The sequence below is a fragment of the Stenella coeruleoalba genome (genome assembly GCF_951394435.1).
Source record: "Stenella coeruleoalba genome assembly, chromosome: 19".
NCBI lineage: Eukaryota > Metazoa > Chordata > Mammalia > Artiodactyla > Delphinidae > Stenella > Stenella coeruleoalba.
The window spans coordinates 17,173,916-17,190,064 of record NC_137165.1 but is presented as its reverse complement, the minus strand read 5'-3'; positions in this window follow the sequence as shown (position 1 = coordinate 17,190,064).

Here is a 16,149-nt window from a genome sequence, read left to right as displayed (position 1 = left end):
GCTACGTGGAAAACTACAAAGTTGACAAAAACTGCATACTATTTCTTCTCCTAGAAATGACATAGAAGAAGATCCCATGCCTGGTATCTCATTTTGTATTGGGTTGGCCAGAAAGTTCGTTCGGGTTTTTCCATCAGATCGAACGAACTTTTTGGCCAGTCCAATAATTGAGAGGGAGGGGGGCGGGGGTCAGAGAGAGAGAGATGTGGAGCGTCCATCTGGAACTTTTCTGTAGAAAGTGGGTCACTTTGGCCTGTTTTCTAGGCACTAAATAATTACTGAAAGGCCATTGACACATCCTCAGACAAGGCCAAGGCAGAGTCTGGTTATACACCTATGAGATCATAAGCTTCAGAGTCAAGAAATAACTTGGTTTAAAATCTTTGCTCTAACTATTGATACTTCGAAATTGTGTGGACTTGGGCAAGTCCCTTGACCTCTCTGAACTTCCTCTTCCTCACCTGTGAAATCATCTTAGTACCTAAAACCCAGGGTTGTCAGGATTATACGAGAACAAGCCCCAAAAGCCCTGAAAGCATTTAGCATGGGGCCTAGCCTAAGATAGGGAACTGTTATTATGCCTAAGAGTCCACAGAAGCAGGGGCCTTGGGTGTTTTTGATTATCCCCTTCTCCCAGGCAAATTTGAGGCAAATCAAATTTTTTTTAGCGTGTTGAGCCACTGTTTTTAGTTTTCTTAGTTGTTTTTTTTTCGTGAAAGAAATGCCAAAGGCCTTAATAGCAGCCACGCCCCACTCCAGGCCTCATGTGACCAGTCAGATGATCAGGGAGGGCTGGGAGGCAGAGAAGTAGAGCTTGGCTTCCTGCCCCCAATACACAAGCCCTGGAACCCAGGGAGGAGCCTCCTTCCTCTGGGGGGAAAGGCAGAGCCTGGGCGTGGGGGTGGAGGGCGGTGGCGAGGCTGCAGCCCCAAGAGGCGGAGGGTTTTGCTGGAACCAGTACTTGGGCTGTGGGCAGAGACTGTCAGAGAACGTTGTTTAGCTGCCTTGGGTATGGACTGATCAGGGCACAGAACCACCCTCTTGGGCCTGAGTCCTGCCTCTGCCCAGGCAGTGGCTGTCCTACCCTGACTTCCTCAACATCCTGGGCCTCCTTCTAACCCCGCACCTGTCATTCACAAACTCATTCATTCATTCTTGTCTTCCTTCCTTCCTTCCTTTATTCACTCAGCATATCTTGAGCACTTGCCATATGCCTGACCATGCAAGTGCCGGGGATACCAAGACAGTTCCTGCCCTCCAAGAATCGCAGTCTCGAAAGCAGATGAAAACAAATCTGCAAAACTAAACAGCTAAGGAAAGAAACCTCATAACTGCTTTAATGGGCCATAGGCAGGATCACGCTTCACGGCCTTATTCAGTGGCTTTATCACTGGAAGCAACAGAAAGAGTCGGTTGACAGCAGAGTCTGCAGCCAAACTGCCAGGGTAGGCACCCTAGCTCACTACTAACTAGCAGTGGGGCCTCAGGCAGGAACTGAGGTTCTCTGTGCCTGTTTGGCTATCAAATGGGGATAATAGTAGTTATGAAACCGTGTATCTCAGACTGGGACTTGAACCAGCCAGAACCCAGATTGAGACTTGAACCCACGGTCTTTTTGTGTGTGTGTGGTATACGGGCCTCTCATTGTTGTGGCCTCTCCCGTTGCGGAGCACAGGCTCCGGATGCGGATGCGCAGGCTCAGCGGCCATGGCTCACGGTTCCCAGCCGCTCTGCGGCATGTGGGATCTTCCCGGACCGGGGCACGAACCCGCGTCCCCTGCATCGGCAGGCGGACTCTCAACCACTGCGCTAGCAGGGAAGCCCCTAACCCACGGTCTTTTAACTGAGATCACACACCTGGTCTCAGGACTTAATGAAGCTCAGGTTCTTGATGTCTCATGGCAGAAAGAATTCAGTGAGAGACAAAGGGACAGGTAAGAAGTGGATTTATTTAGAGAGAAACACACTCCACAGAGTGTGGGCCATCTCAGAGGCAAGAGCGGCCGTGGTATGGGGTTGTCAGTTTTTATAGGGGTGGGTACTTTCATAGGCTAATGAAAGGGAGGAATATTCCGTCTACTTTGGGGAAGGGGTGGGGATTTCCAGGAATTGGGCCACCGCCCACTTTTTGACCGTTATGGTCAGCCTTGGAACTGTCATGTTGCCTGTGGTTGTGTCATTTATCTTGCTGATGTGTTACGATGAGCATATACTGAGGCTCAAGGTCTAGTGGAAGCCGACTAGTACGCCATCTTGGACCTATTTTGTTCTAATCAGTTTATGTCGTGTCCTCGGGTTATGTCATTCTTTTAAAGCCTGTCCCCTGCCCCCTTCCCTCCTGTTTCAGTTACATCCTCATAGGGTTGTCACGAGGATTAAAGGATTTAGGACTGGAATAGGGGCTGCTCTCTCTTTCTGAGATAGCCCACACTCTGCCTGTGGAGTGTGTTTCTCTCTAAATAAATCCACTTCTTACCTAAAAAAGAAAAAGACTGGAATAGGGCCTGACATATAGCAGTGTGTTTCAGTCAGTTTTCATATAGCAATGGGGTTCTACACCCACCCCACCCAAGCTCACAGTGAGCGTGCCCCATGGCCCTCCCCAGAAAATGAATGAGCTATGTTGACCGTAAGAGTTACTTGTGGAATTTTGGGAAAAGTACCTGCCAGGCCCCTTCCCTGGACATTCTGAGTTGGAACCACAACCCAGGTGTCAATGAAAAAATGTTGCCTGCCATATCAGTAAACAAAGGATGCTGCAGCTACCAAGCTATCACATTAGAGCCGCCCGGAGGGTGAGCCCTGAAGGAGCTCAGAATAGAAACAGGATGCCCGCCAATCTAGCAGTCAGACACTGCAGCCACCCCCGATGGTGCACCCGGAGGAGACTCAGGGGGAGAAAGCACAGACTACTGGCCCTAGAGAGCTAAGGTGCATATCAAAGGAATGATTTCAGTGAGCCTAGACTCTTGCCTCTCCCCATACATAGAAAAGTGCTAAATTCCTTAACTTGAGATATCTGGTTTTCTTTAATTAACAGTAATTTTTTTAAGTTCTGACTACCTGGTCTTTGTTGCAAAAACTCCTATATATCCTAGCTTCCCCGTTACCTCTTCGGAGTGTGATCTGAGAGTCCTGTCTCCTGGGCTTGAAGTCCACGGTATGTCTGCCGAATAAGACACAATTGTCAACTTTGAGGTTGTGCCTTTTTTTTCAGTCAACACAGGCCACATAGAAGTATGTTCCCAGTTGAAAACCACTGATCTGGTTCAAACCCCTTAACTTTACTGAAGTCAATCAACTCCATCAAGACAAGGTGAAGTCAGCAGCAGAGCCCAGACGGGGAAGGTGAGGGGTTGTTTCCTTTCACTCCTATTGTTGGAACCATGGCCCCAGCGGTCCTCACAGCAAATGGGACCCTCAAAAGGCGGGGCCATGGGGGAGAGCGCCAGAAACCAGAGAGGATGCTGGGAAGCCACAGAGGATGCTGGGAAACCAGAGAGGATGCTGGGAAACCAAGAGGACGCTGGGAAACCACGTGGGGTGGTGCTGCTATCCTTCCCATGGCCTCCTTACCTGGCTGCCTCTTCTAGTTCGAAGCACAGTCTCTGGCCCCCTTCTTCAGGGCTCCTTCCTTAGGCAGCAGTAGTGTCTGCTCATGGTCAGAGCAAGGCCTTGGGACAGCAGCCTTCAGCCTTGGCTGAAGGATGGAAGGGAGAGATCAAGGGGCCAGAAAGGCTGTGAAGGCACAGATCTTCTTGGACCTATGATGGGGTTACCTCCCAATAAACACATCATAAATTGAAAATATCCTAAGTAAAAAATGCATTTAATACACCTAAACTATTGATATCACAGCTGAACCTAGCCCACCTTAAACGTACTCAAAACACATATTAGCCTACAGTTGGGCACAATCATCTAACACAGCCTGTTTTATAATAAAGTGTGTGAATATCTCAGGTAATTTATTGAGAACTGTACTTAAAGTGAAAAACAGAATGGTTGTCTGGATCCAGAATGATGGTAAGTGTATCTTTGTGATCGCGTGGCTGACCGAGAGCTGTGTGGCTGCCCTGCCCAGCATCGTAAGAGAGCATCAGACCACATATTGCTAGCCTGGGAAAAGGTCAAGATTCAAAATTCCAAGTATGGTTTCTACTGAATTTGTATTGCTTTCACACCATCGTAAAGTTGAACCGTGTAAGTCAGAGACCATCTGTATTTGTGTATATGGCTGGAGACCAGACCAGGAGGGCAGGCAGGGCCAGTCGCCTGTTCATCTCTCCACCCAATTGTTATGATTCAGAAAGTGTCAGGCGTTTCAAAGAAGGGAGGCTCTAGATGCAATGCAAAGTTTGGCGGATGAGTCAGCATTCACCAGGTTGGGTGAGGGGGGTAGTAAAGATACAGAGGTGTGAAGCAGCTTCTAGGCATTTTAGGAGAAGTGAAGCAGTAAAAGCCCAGCAGTGCAGTTACAGGGTTATTCTGCTTGTCAGCTATGTGACAGCTGAGGAAGAATGTACCAGAGCGGCAAGGCAAGAGGCAGGGAGAGTGGAGAGGAGCTGATGACATCATTAACATTTTTTCCACTTTGCTACATAGAATTAGTTATTATCATTTATAATCACTACCTGATATTTCAGAATGTTATGGCTTATTCTGTGATAATAATAATAGAATATGTACGCTCACGTATACTTCACGTATTTTACCTTCTTTAATTCTTTAGTTGTTGCTGTTTTATTTTTATTTTTTTAAATTCTTTGCTCCACACGGCTTGCAGAATCTTATTTCCTCAACCAGGGATTGAACCTGGGCCCTGGCAGCGGAAATGCAGAATCCTAACCACTGGACCACCAGGGAATTCCCTTGGTTTTTTAATTTTTAGATTTTTCTTTATTTTTTCTTATTTAAAAAATTATTTTCTTAAAAATTTTTTTAACTTTCTTTAATTCTTACAATAATCCTGTGGGAATGGCCCAACTCTAATCATCATCCTCATTTTACAGAAGAGGAAACTGAGGCACGGAGAAGGGACATAACTTTCTCTAGGTCACACAGCTAGTTAGTGGCAGAGCTGGGACTTGAATTGGGCAGGCTGGCTCTTGAAGCTGTACCTCTAGCCACTATGCTGCATCTCTTGGCTCCACTGGCCCTCAGCCTTTTCCGGAGGGCCCTCTTTGAGCCTGGGCTTCACGCATAGGAGGAAGTCCCTGTATCAAAGGAGCTTTTCAGTCTAACGAACAATTTCCCTCTGGTTAGACATTTAAGCTCGCTCCCTCTTTTCTCCTATTAAAAATAGCTCCCAGGAAAACAAAGCTTTGATAATCCCAAAAATGGACTAGTGGGTCAAAAGTTTTACTTTGCAGCTCTTTTGCATGCTGCCAGCTTGCTTTCCAAAAGTGTAGATTCCATTTAAACCACAGCAACAGCATGTGTGTGGGTATGATGACTTCACTGCAACCTCACCAGCACTGGGCGTTATCTTGTCCCAAAAATGTTTGGTACCCAGCATGTTCAACAGGCAACTGCTTCCTCCTGCGGTCCGCATTCCCACCGCATCCCTGAATGAAAGGAAAAACTCATGAAAGATTATTAGCTTGCTTATGGAGAAGACAGAGGAGCCGTGCAGACCTGTGAAGAGAGCCAGACTCATGGGGGGTTTTGCCTTTAGGCTGCGAATGTTACTGTCTTTTCCTTTGTCTAATATAAAAACGTGTCCTTGAGGCAATAATGGGATTTCAAGAGCAAGAGGTACAGGCAGAGAACATATAACCTCGAGCAAAAATATGTAAGTGGAAAAAGAAAGAAGGTGGATGGACAGATATCACATTCCTCGCAAAACATTTTCACCAAGAGTAAATATTCCCCTTCATTTAATGGCATCAACCTCCCTCCTACCCACGCCTCCTCTTGCATCTATCTCATTGTATTGTGATTGTTTCTGCTCCTGTCTTGTGACCAGACTGTGAGGCTAGACCTAAGGGCAGGGACAGTTTCCCACCTAGTTTCCGGGAGTAGACAGTGATACCCAGTGAGTGGCTCAAGGGACCCCAAAAGAAGGTTCTCTGAGAATGCTCTGTAAACTGTTCTGAACACCCTGCTTCCACTCCCCACCACTGTAGATGGTACTGATTTCTAACACTCATGGTATAGTCTTTTTTTTTTTCTTTTTAATTTATTTTTGGCTGCGTTGGGTCTTTGTTGCTGTGCGCGGGCTTTCTCTAGTTGCAGCGAGCAGGGGCTACTCTTCGTTGCGGTGCGCGGGCTTCTCATTGCAGTGGCTTCTCTTGTTATGGAGCACGGGCTGTAGGCGCATGGGCTTCAGTAGTTGTGGTGCACAGGCTCAGTAGTTGCGCCTCGCGGGCTCTAGAGCACAGGCTCAGTAGTTGTGGCGCGTGGCCTTAGTTGCTCTGCAGCGTGTGGGATCTTCCCGGACCAGGGATCGAAGCCCTGTCCCCTGCATTGGCAGGCGGATTCTAAGCACTGCACCACCAGGGAAGCCCCAGTATAGTCATTGTGAGAAAGAAGAATCACCTGCACTCATTTTTGTTGGGGAGGGGGATGGGCGGGAGGGAGGCAAAGCTCCTTAAAGCCATCATGTGCTGTGACAGGATCTGGGGAACACACAGTACTGGGGAGAAAGTGGACCCAGGTTCGCGTTCTCTATTTTTCTTTTCTCACCCCCAGTGCTTGGCCCAGAGCTGAGTGGGCTCCATGAAGCCCTGCAGCTTGACTAGCTCACATCAGTCACTCAAAGCCACCTGAGTGGACTGCGGACCATGCATTAAGACAATAAGCAGACACACTCCCAGCAGAGCCCTGTGGCAGTGGGGAGGGTTTGATTTGCATTTGGAGACAAACTGTTTCTCTATCTTTGTCTCTTCCTTAAAAGGAGGGAAATGGAAATGTGTTACCAAAGCTAGTAGGCAGGGCCACTAGGCTGTAAAAGGGAGGCTTTGCGAGCCCCTGGTGGCCCCCCATGGTGGGGGCCACCAGTTCTGATGGCCAGAGGGAGGTGTCTGATGGCAAATAAGAAATTTGGGGGAGGAGGTCAGGTGTGCCAGAAGGACCCCAGGGTATGTGCACAAAGGCAGAAACTTTAGACTGGGCTGCTTCCTGGCTGGAGGGTGAGGGGCAGGCCAGGGAGCAGGGGAGGCTGACGTCTGGAACTGCTCCGTGAGTTGGCTCAGTGCAGCCTGCCCTGCGCCTGTCAGCCCTTTGCCATCACAAGCTTTTAGAGAGAGTAGCAGAAGCGTGCACTTCCTTTGCTATCACAGTTCCACTTTTAGAAAGTTATTCCCTGCAGATATGCCTGCAGTAAACCACAGATGTGTACTGTAAAGGTAAAACCAGGGAACTCCCTAACTGTCCATCTGAGAAGGCCGGGTTAACCATCTGTGGGATGTTAGGAGCCTGTACAAAAGGAGATAAAACTGTAGGAAGAGAACAGAGCAAGTTCTAGAATGGTATGCTCAATTCATAGTTGAAAAATCTTGGAAGGATTTACACCAAGCTGTTAACAGTGAGATGTCAGTTGGGGGAGAACTGGACTTTCATTCAGATTCGATTTTATATACTTCTGTCTTGTTTGGACATTTTACAGCAAACATTTTTAAAAAGTCAATTTAGGACTTCCCTGGTGGCACAGTGATTGAGAATCTGCCTGCCAATGCAGGGGACACGTGTTCGAGCCCTGGTCCGGGAAGATCCCACATGCTGCAGAGCAACTAAGCCCGTGCGCCGCAACTACTAAGCCTGTGCTCTAGAGTCCGCGAGCCACAACTACTGAGCCAGCATGCCACAACTACTGAAGCCCACATGCCTAGAGCCTGTGTTCCACAACAAGAGAAGCCACCGCAATGAGAAGCCCACGCACTACAGTGAAGAGTAGCCCCTGCTCAGCGCAACTAGAGGAAGCCCACGCGCAGCAACGAAGACCCAACGCAGTCAAAAAAAAAAAAAAAAAAGCCAATTTAGGGAATTCCCTCGTGGTCCAGTGGTTAGGACTCCACGCTTTCACTGCGGAGGGCCTGGATTCGATCCCTGGTCCGGGAATTAAGATCCTACAAGCCGCACAGCATGGCCTAAATTAATAAGTACATAAATAGTCAATTTAAAAAATGCTAAAGACAAATTTCTGCCTTCAATTCTGAGAGCAGGTCACCCCAGCAAGGGCGCAGAGCACCAAGCTGCTTTCCCCTTTATTCTGGCCACATTCTCTACAGTGGGGAGCATGGGGGGCTTGGGAGCTAAGCCTTTCTGCCATTCTGCCGTGTTTCCTGGCACATAATTTAGCCCTTCTGTGCCCACACGTAATGCGGGCAGAGGTGACACTGTGTTAGCAAAACTCAGTGTAAGAGAGGCCTTGCAGCAGCCCGACTTCACGGCCAGGGCAATGTGGGTTCAGAGTCAGACTCAAGCTCAAGGTGGGGAAGGAGGCAGGAAAGAGAGAAGGAGAGAGAGGAGAGGAAGAGTTCGTTTCTTCTGGACTCAGACCCTCCTCCACCTGACTCTCTCGCTGACCTCCCTGCTGGCATGGGAGGTCTTCATGTCACTTGGGCCCAGAGCTTCCTTCCCTGACGCTGCCCCCAGCTTCTCCAAGGTCCCGTCTTCCTGGGTCTCTCCAGCCATCTCCAGCTAAACAGACTTGGGCTGACAGGCTGCTTCTAGCTTCCCTAAGACTGTGTAGCTCACACCTTTGGACCAAGCGACAAAAGTGTCCTCTTTATCAGCAAAAAGTGAGAATTTTGGACAGACAAAGAAATGCAGACTGCAGACATCCCAGGGCAGTTTCAGAAGCAGAGGGAAGACTGGATGGGCTTGAGTGGGCATGGGAGACCGGTGGCCACTGCAGCCTGGGATACAAACACAGACCCCAATGGTTGGATGCGGGGTGTGTGTGGGATGGTGGGAGGGGGGTGACAGAGTGAGAGGGGGTGTCAGAGCCAGTCAGAGAGGTGGATCCCAAGGGAATCCAATGCCAGGATGAGGTGTCCCAAATCCGGCAGCTGAACTTGAGATGCAAAGGGGAGACCAGTGATTTGGGGACCCACCCAGGCAAGCCCAGCCTCCAGGGTCTGAGATCACACATTCTGAACTCCTGTGGCTGTGGCTCTAGAAGTTCCCAAGAAGCTGCCTGTCAGAGTGTCTCCTGACCCGCCTGGCACTTTAGGGACTCCTCAGATATCTGTCACATGAGTGCACCAGGAAGGAAATGGAGATGCCCTTCCCACTCACATCCTGCCACTGGGCCACTGATGCTCAACAGCAAACAAGGCCACCGGCCTGACCCAGTTTCCCCGCTGTGCCAGCCAAGCCCGAGGAGCCGCAGATGAGGCCAGAGCAGGAGTCCAGGGTGACTCCGAGGCGCCGCCCTGCGGCCCCGCTGCCCTCCTCTCCCATCGCCTTGGACGGGCGGCGTTTCTGACTTTGGCCCCGGCCGTGACTCCTGTGACTCATCTCCGGGAGAAGAAAGGGGCCTTTGTGGTCTCCGAGCTGGCCCGAGGCTGGCGCGTCCCTTGGGCAGCACCGCCCCCCGGTGGCCGCGGCGCCCCGGGGGCGTAGCCCAGCTCCTGCCCTGCTGGCCCTGCGATCGGGAGCCCGGCCCGCCCCCGTGAAAAGGGAGGGGATCACCACCTTCCTGAGGGTGTGGGCTGCGTTCTGGGTGAAGCCTCAACAAAGGATGGAATTGTTCGTCCAGCGCTCGGGGAAAGGGCAAGCTCCGGCATCCCGGACCCCCGCTCGTGGGGAGCCCTTTTACAGAGCGGGGCGGGGCCACTGCCTTTTTCTGGTGAAAGCCTGGCTTGGTTCCTGCTTTCCGCATCCCCGAAATCACGTGTCTGCTGCATTTTAAAAATAGATGCGAACATCTGCAGTTCCCCTTTTGTGAGTGGCCTATTCATATCTCTTGTCCAGTTTTTCTATTTTTTTCTCTTACTGATTTTTAGAAGTTCTCCGACATGTTGAGTCTGTCACGTGCTGCAAATATTTTTCTAAGCTTAGAGTTTACCTCAATTTTGTTTTTAGCGATTTTTGACACACACGTGTTACATTTTTATGAGGACTTTTTGATGTTTTGCTTTATTCTTTCCCCCTTTGCTTTCTGCTTATAGGACTGTTTCCATCTGAGTATCAGACAAAAGATTTTCCTAATTTTCTCTACAGCTCGATTTTTGTTTCTTTTCTCCCCCTCCCCACCTTCCTCCTTTTTTTCCTGCTCCTCCTTCTTCATTAGCTTTTTTTTTTTTTTTTTTTTAATATTTACTTACTTGGCTGCCCTGGGTCTTAGTTGCAGCATGCGGGATCTAGTTCCCTGACCAGGGATTAAACCTGGGCCCGCTGCATTGGAAGTGCGGAGTCTTAACCACTGGACCACCAGAGAAGTCCCTTCATTCGCTTTTAAATCCTGGAATTTATTTTGCTATAAGGGTGAAGTAAAGATCTAAGCTTATTTTTTTCTAAATGGTTAGCTAACTTCCTAAATATCATTATTCAGCCTTTCTCCTTTAGGAGAATATTTCCTTACTGATTTGAAATACCACCTCGATTATAGAATAAATGCTTGGGCCCGTTTCTGGCCAGGACCCCGACCCTTATACACAAGTCAAAGGGTATAGACTTCTTAAAAAAAAAAAAAGTATTAGACCACTTCTCATGGATTTAGGACATATTCACATTCTTTAAGATCCAGTTAAAAATGCAGTCCTGAGTGAGACATCTGCACATGAGAACTGGATGGGAAATATTTCATTTAAAAGGACAAGAGCACTTGGGGGAATTCCTTGGCAGGCCAGTGGTTAGGACTCCGTGCCTTCTCTGCCGAGTGTGTGCCCAAATTAAACAAACGAACAACAACAAAAGTACAAGAACATTTTAAATTCTTATAATACAAAATGCCAAGCCTTCCTCCAGAATGGCTAGACTAATTTATATTCCACCGGAAGAGTATGAGAATGCCCTTTCCCTATACTCATGCCAAGGTTGAGTATTATTTGTAAAAAACGGGTCCCAATTTGAAAGACAAAAAATATCCCTTCATTGTTCTGTCTTAATTTACCGTTCTTTGCTGCTGGGGAAACCCTTTCAGCAGGACCACCTGGGCAGGGATGGCAACTGACCTGTTTCCTCACCTGAGGTTCACCTGAGACCTGCCTTTGCCTCCTCTCTCTACGCCTTATGGATAGGTGACCGTGATATTTTTTTAAATTGAAGTGAAATCCACCTAACATTAAATTAACCATTCAAGCGAACAGTTCATTGGCATTTAGTACATTCGCAGTGTTGTGCAACCCTCACCTCCATCTAGTTCCAAAATATTTTCATCACCCCCAAAGCAGACCCACATCCATTAGGCAATCACTTCCATTCCTCTCTCCACAGCCTGGTGACCATGAATCTGCATTCTGTCTCTGTGGATTTAGCTGTTGTGGATTTTTTATATAAATGGAATCATACATGATGTGACCTTCTGTGTCTGGCTTCTTTCTTTTAGTGAAATGTTTTTGAGGCTCACCCATGTTGTAGCATGTATCAGTACTTTGCTCCTTTTTATGGCTGAATAATATTCCATTGTATGGCTATACCGTAATTTGCTTATCCATTCCTCCATTGATGGACTTTTGGGTTGCCTCCATTTTTTGACTGTTGTGAATAGTGCCATGAGCATTCTTAGAGACGATGATTTTTATGAAGTGATACTTGGGGAGCGATCTGACAAAGCAGGTTTTCTAATCTGTGACTTTTTTAATACGAAAATTTCATGGTGTTGTAAACGTAAATCACATTTTGACATACATTGAATGATATCAATTTTATTGATTTCCAGGGATGCCTGGGTAAAAAAGAAAAAAAAAAATCCAAAACCTGTAGAGAGTAGGGAAGTGAATGAGCATTTGTTGAGCACCGACGTGCCGAGTAGCAGAAGCTGCTCCTGGGCCACCTGGAGTCACCTGCAGATAGTAGCTTTAGGAAGGTAGCTTTGGCATCTCTGCCTCGGGACATACCCTGAGGGGCAGCTCAGAAGTACCAAGGAATTGCCAATACCCCAGTTGTGACCCCCAACCCACGAGGAGCATCGTTACCCCTCCGCCATATCCTGATGTGTGTTCTATGCAGCCCCTCAGAGGGTCCCGGTGGGAGTGACCCCAGGTGCCCACAGTGGTCACTTCCTCCTGAGTGCAGATTTCAGGGGCCTTCCTCCCTTCCCTGTCTCACCTCCCCTCCTTCACCGCATGTTAGATTTCCGACTCCTCCCCTTGTTTTTTGTGTGTTTGTTTTGTCTTTTACCTGGAGCGAATTACTCAAACCCTGTGCCTTAGGGACCTATTTATAACATAGGGCTAGCCCTAGTACCTGCCAGGATGAGGACAAAATGAACTAACACGTGTGAAGAATGTAGATAGTGCCTGGCACAGAGTATGTGCTCAAAATGTCAATCATGATAATATAAATAGGACCAGCATGGGCTGTGGGAAATAACACACCTGGCTTCGGTTTCCTCATCTGAAATGTGGATTAAAATGCCTCTTTTGGAAGATGAGGGTGAGGAGTACATGGAACAACGTAACCTATGTAAAAAAGCACAGGGCCTGGCCCTAGGTGAGGACCGATGCCGGGCAGTCCAACCACGCTATCTTTATCTACTGGCTATGCCATCGTGAGAGAGTGACCTCCACCAAGCTGGAGGAGCCAGTGCTGGGGCACAGGCGAGATGGTTTCAGAGTCCCTGGCCGCTTCCTCCTTTATCTCTGGAGAATGGTGTGACCTCAGGCGGGTTATGTCCCTGAGGCCCTGGTTTCCACATGCCCTAAAAGAAGTGAATTTAGGGGACGGCTAAATGCCCTACTGGCTCTAAAGATCTAGAGAGTGTCCTGTCCTGGGATGGACACACACACACACCCGGCAGAGAGGAAGCATCTGTGTGTCTGCTGGGCCACTTGAGTCACCTCCTGGAGCTGTAGGCCCCAGGCTCTGTTGGCCTTGAAAATCACCCCAGAGAAGAATAATGAGTCTGGAAAACTTTTCCAGGCATTTTCATGTGTGAAAGATGTTTTCTTCCTAGGCCCCTCCTCCCCTTTTGTCACTTTGCAAATCCGTGGTTGTCTTGCCAAGTCTTGGAAGCGGGCCACATCTCCCTGTTGACAGCTGTGTTGAGGGGTTGGGGGGGAGCCTCGAAAGATCAGCCTGCCCCTTCCTTTCTCACTGCCCTCTCCCCAGCTCCTGCAAGAATCTAAGTAACTCAGAGGAAGAAGTAAACAGCTCACAGTGTTTTACAGGGGTCATAAAACGTGGCTCCACCCTCCAGAGAAAGTCAAGATTGGGAAGTAACCACAGAACAGATGGGGCCTGGGGAGGGGGCAGCACCAAGTGCAGAGACTTAGAGGAAAGGGGTGGGAGGGACTGAGAGAGCATGCGCAGTCCACGCTCCGGGCTCCAGGCCTCAGATCCACAGGCTGGGTTTTCTCTCAGTGGCCAGGCATCTCAAGGGGTGGGGAGGAGACATAGAAGTTTCTTTATTTTCTACAACCGTGCCTCATTTCTGAGTCCCTTTTCCATCAGGCTGGTGGGGGAAAATATATTACATCTTCCAGGAGCTATATCCTAGTTCTGAGATCTTAATGCAAAAACGCGTGGTAGGAGGATGGCGTTTTGGTTCTCGTGAAACAATCCCCAAGTCACTTCTGAGGTTCTCCTGCCCTGCCCGCAGGCCCCCGTCTGCAGGCCCCCATCCTTCAGGTCCGATGTTTTCCTGTTACTTCCTCAGGGTCACTGTCACAGCCCAAGGGCATCCCCAAACCATTCCCCCCAGGCTCCCACTGCCTCCTGGGGCCTCTGTCATTCTCCTTCAGGCCACGGGACCCTCCTTCTGGTTCTGGACCAGGGTCCTCTCCCCACTGCTCTGGCCGAGGTGTCCCGAACACTGGCATGTGTTCGAGCCACATACATTAATATATACATCCTGTTTAATCTCACCACAATCTCCTGATACTATCCTCATTTTATGGATGAGGAAACTAAGGCTTAATAAGGTCACGTAAGTAATAAGTGTCCTTTCCACCTGTATACCCAAACCACTTTGTGAAAAGGGGTGCACGAGTTGAGCGAACAAAAGCCTAAACTTTGTTGTTACACGGACGAACTCTTTTTTTTATTTTTTGTTTTTTGCGGTACGTGGGCCTCTCACTGTTGTGGCCTCTCCTGTTGCGGAGCACAGGCTCCGGACGCGCAGGCTCAGCGGCCATGGCTCATGAGCCTAGCCACTCCGCGGCATGTGGGATCTTCCCGGACCGGGGCACGAACCCGTGTCCCCTGCATCGGCAGGCGGACTCTCAACCACTGCGCCACCAGGGAAGCCCACACTGATGAACTCTTTATGCAAACAGAACTTCCATGGGAAACCTGAAAGTGTGTTTCTGCTCTGGTTGAGGGTGACTGGTCGGAGGCTCCATGTACAGCCTCCTCCTCCCCCTCCCCCCTGGGGGGGCACCTGGGGCATTTTAGTGATGTCCCAGGCCCAGGAGCCATCTGGTCTGTATGGCCTCCAGGCCGGCTCTACAGTCAGGCCCCCAGACCTGGATGGGGACATTTCTTGGTGCCCAGCCCAGTGGATTTCCTTGGAAGACATCAACTTCATGGCACACGCAATCGTAACTTCCCGCTTTGCTCTTCCTTTGAGACTGCCGGGCCCCAAGCCTGGACACCGTGTCAGGGCCAGATCTATGGGCTTCTGAGAGGGTTTGGAGGCTTGCCCACCCCCGCTGCCCAGTCTCTCCACTGTATCCACTGCAGTCAGCCAAGGCTGCATGGGGCCAATTGCTTTAAATAAACGTTAATCCTGCTCAGAGCTAGATTGACAGGGCCTTTGGGAAGGGCCGGAAGGAATAGGGCTATAATTTATCCCCTGAGACTGTTGCTGTTTTTACTTTTTGGCAGATCTCTTCTTTGAGGCTGCTGCTATCTCATCCCATTTTATTCATAAAATGGATGTTTCAAGAAACACTAATAGCCCTTGGGCTTCCATAGCTAGTTATTTCATCCATTCCCTCACTGGATAAACATTAGGTGAGCACCTACTGAGTACCAGGTCCTGTGCTAAGCACCAGGGATGCAAAGGCAAGGAAGATGCATCTCCTTCACAGTCCACAGGTCATAGGTCACAGGTCACAGTTCATGCCTCTGTGCTTTTCTAGCCCTGGGAAATTGTAGTGGACATTTGCTGGCCCTTGGCCACTCAGCATTCATTTCCCCTAACAGCTCTCTGGTTTCCTTTCCCATGACCTGCCCCCCACAAGCACAGCCTTGCTGAGACAATGAATCAGGGGAAACTTGCCCTCCCCTCATGGAAATCAAAGGGGTGTCTGGAGGTTTTCTCAGCCACAGCTGTTCCTCTCTCTGCCCCAATGAGACCAAAGCCTGGAGACACGGCCCAAGGCCTGCTAGTCAGACCCCTCGCCAGGACTTTGAAACAAGGCTGGGAGAGACAGTTGGTATACTCACCCCAGCAGCATAACCTAACTGCCAAGGAACTTCTCTTCTGCTTCCTATACTTCTTCAAAGCCTAGTCCTCTAGCCTTCTTATGGATTTTGGGGACCTCCCAAGTTTTCTTTTCTTTTCTGTAAGACAGCCAGAGTTGGTTTCTGTTGCTTGCAATCGAAGAACCCTGACCAGTATCCCAGGTTCCAGCTGTTATCTCAATTGCTTCTAACTTGCTCGCCACATCTGTTGCTGAGCACCTGTTCTGGGCCAGGGATTGTGTATACATCGATCTGGAGGAAGATTGATAAGCAAACAGCTAGTGTTTCAACTATTAGAAGTGTCCTGGAAGCTCAGGGAACAAGGGAGGAAGAGGTCAGCTCCACCTGAGGGCAGGAGGGAGCCAAGAAAGCAGGTCACCCAAACGAATCCCTCTCCTCCCCTTCTTCAACCTTCCCAACACAGCAGCTGGAGGGATCTTTTACAAATCAGATCAAGTCACTGTGAGCTCAAAGCCCTCACTCAGCGTACAAGTCAAGTCCTACGACGGCCTACAGACCCTATGTAACCTGGCTCCCCAGCAAAGCACTGTGTCTCCTAATCCTGTGCAGTGGGGCAGGGCCACGGGGTCAAGCTCTCTCCAACCAGAAGGAGAGAGGCTGCCACAGAGA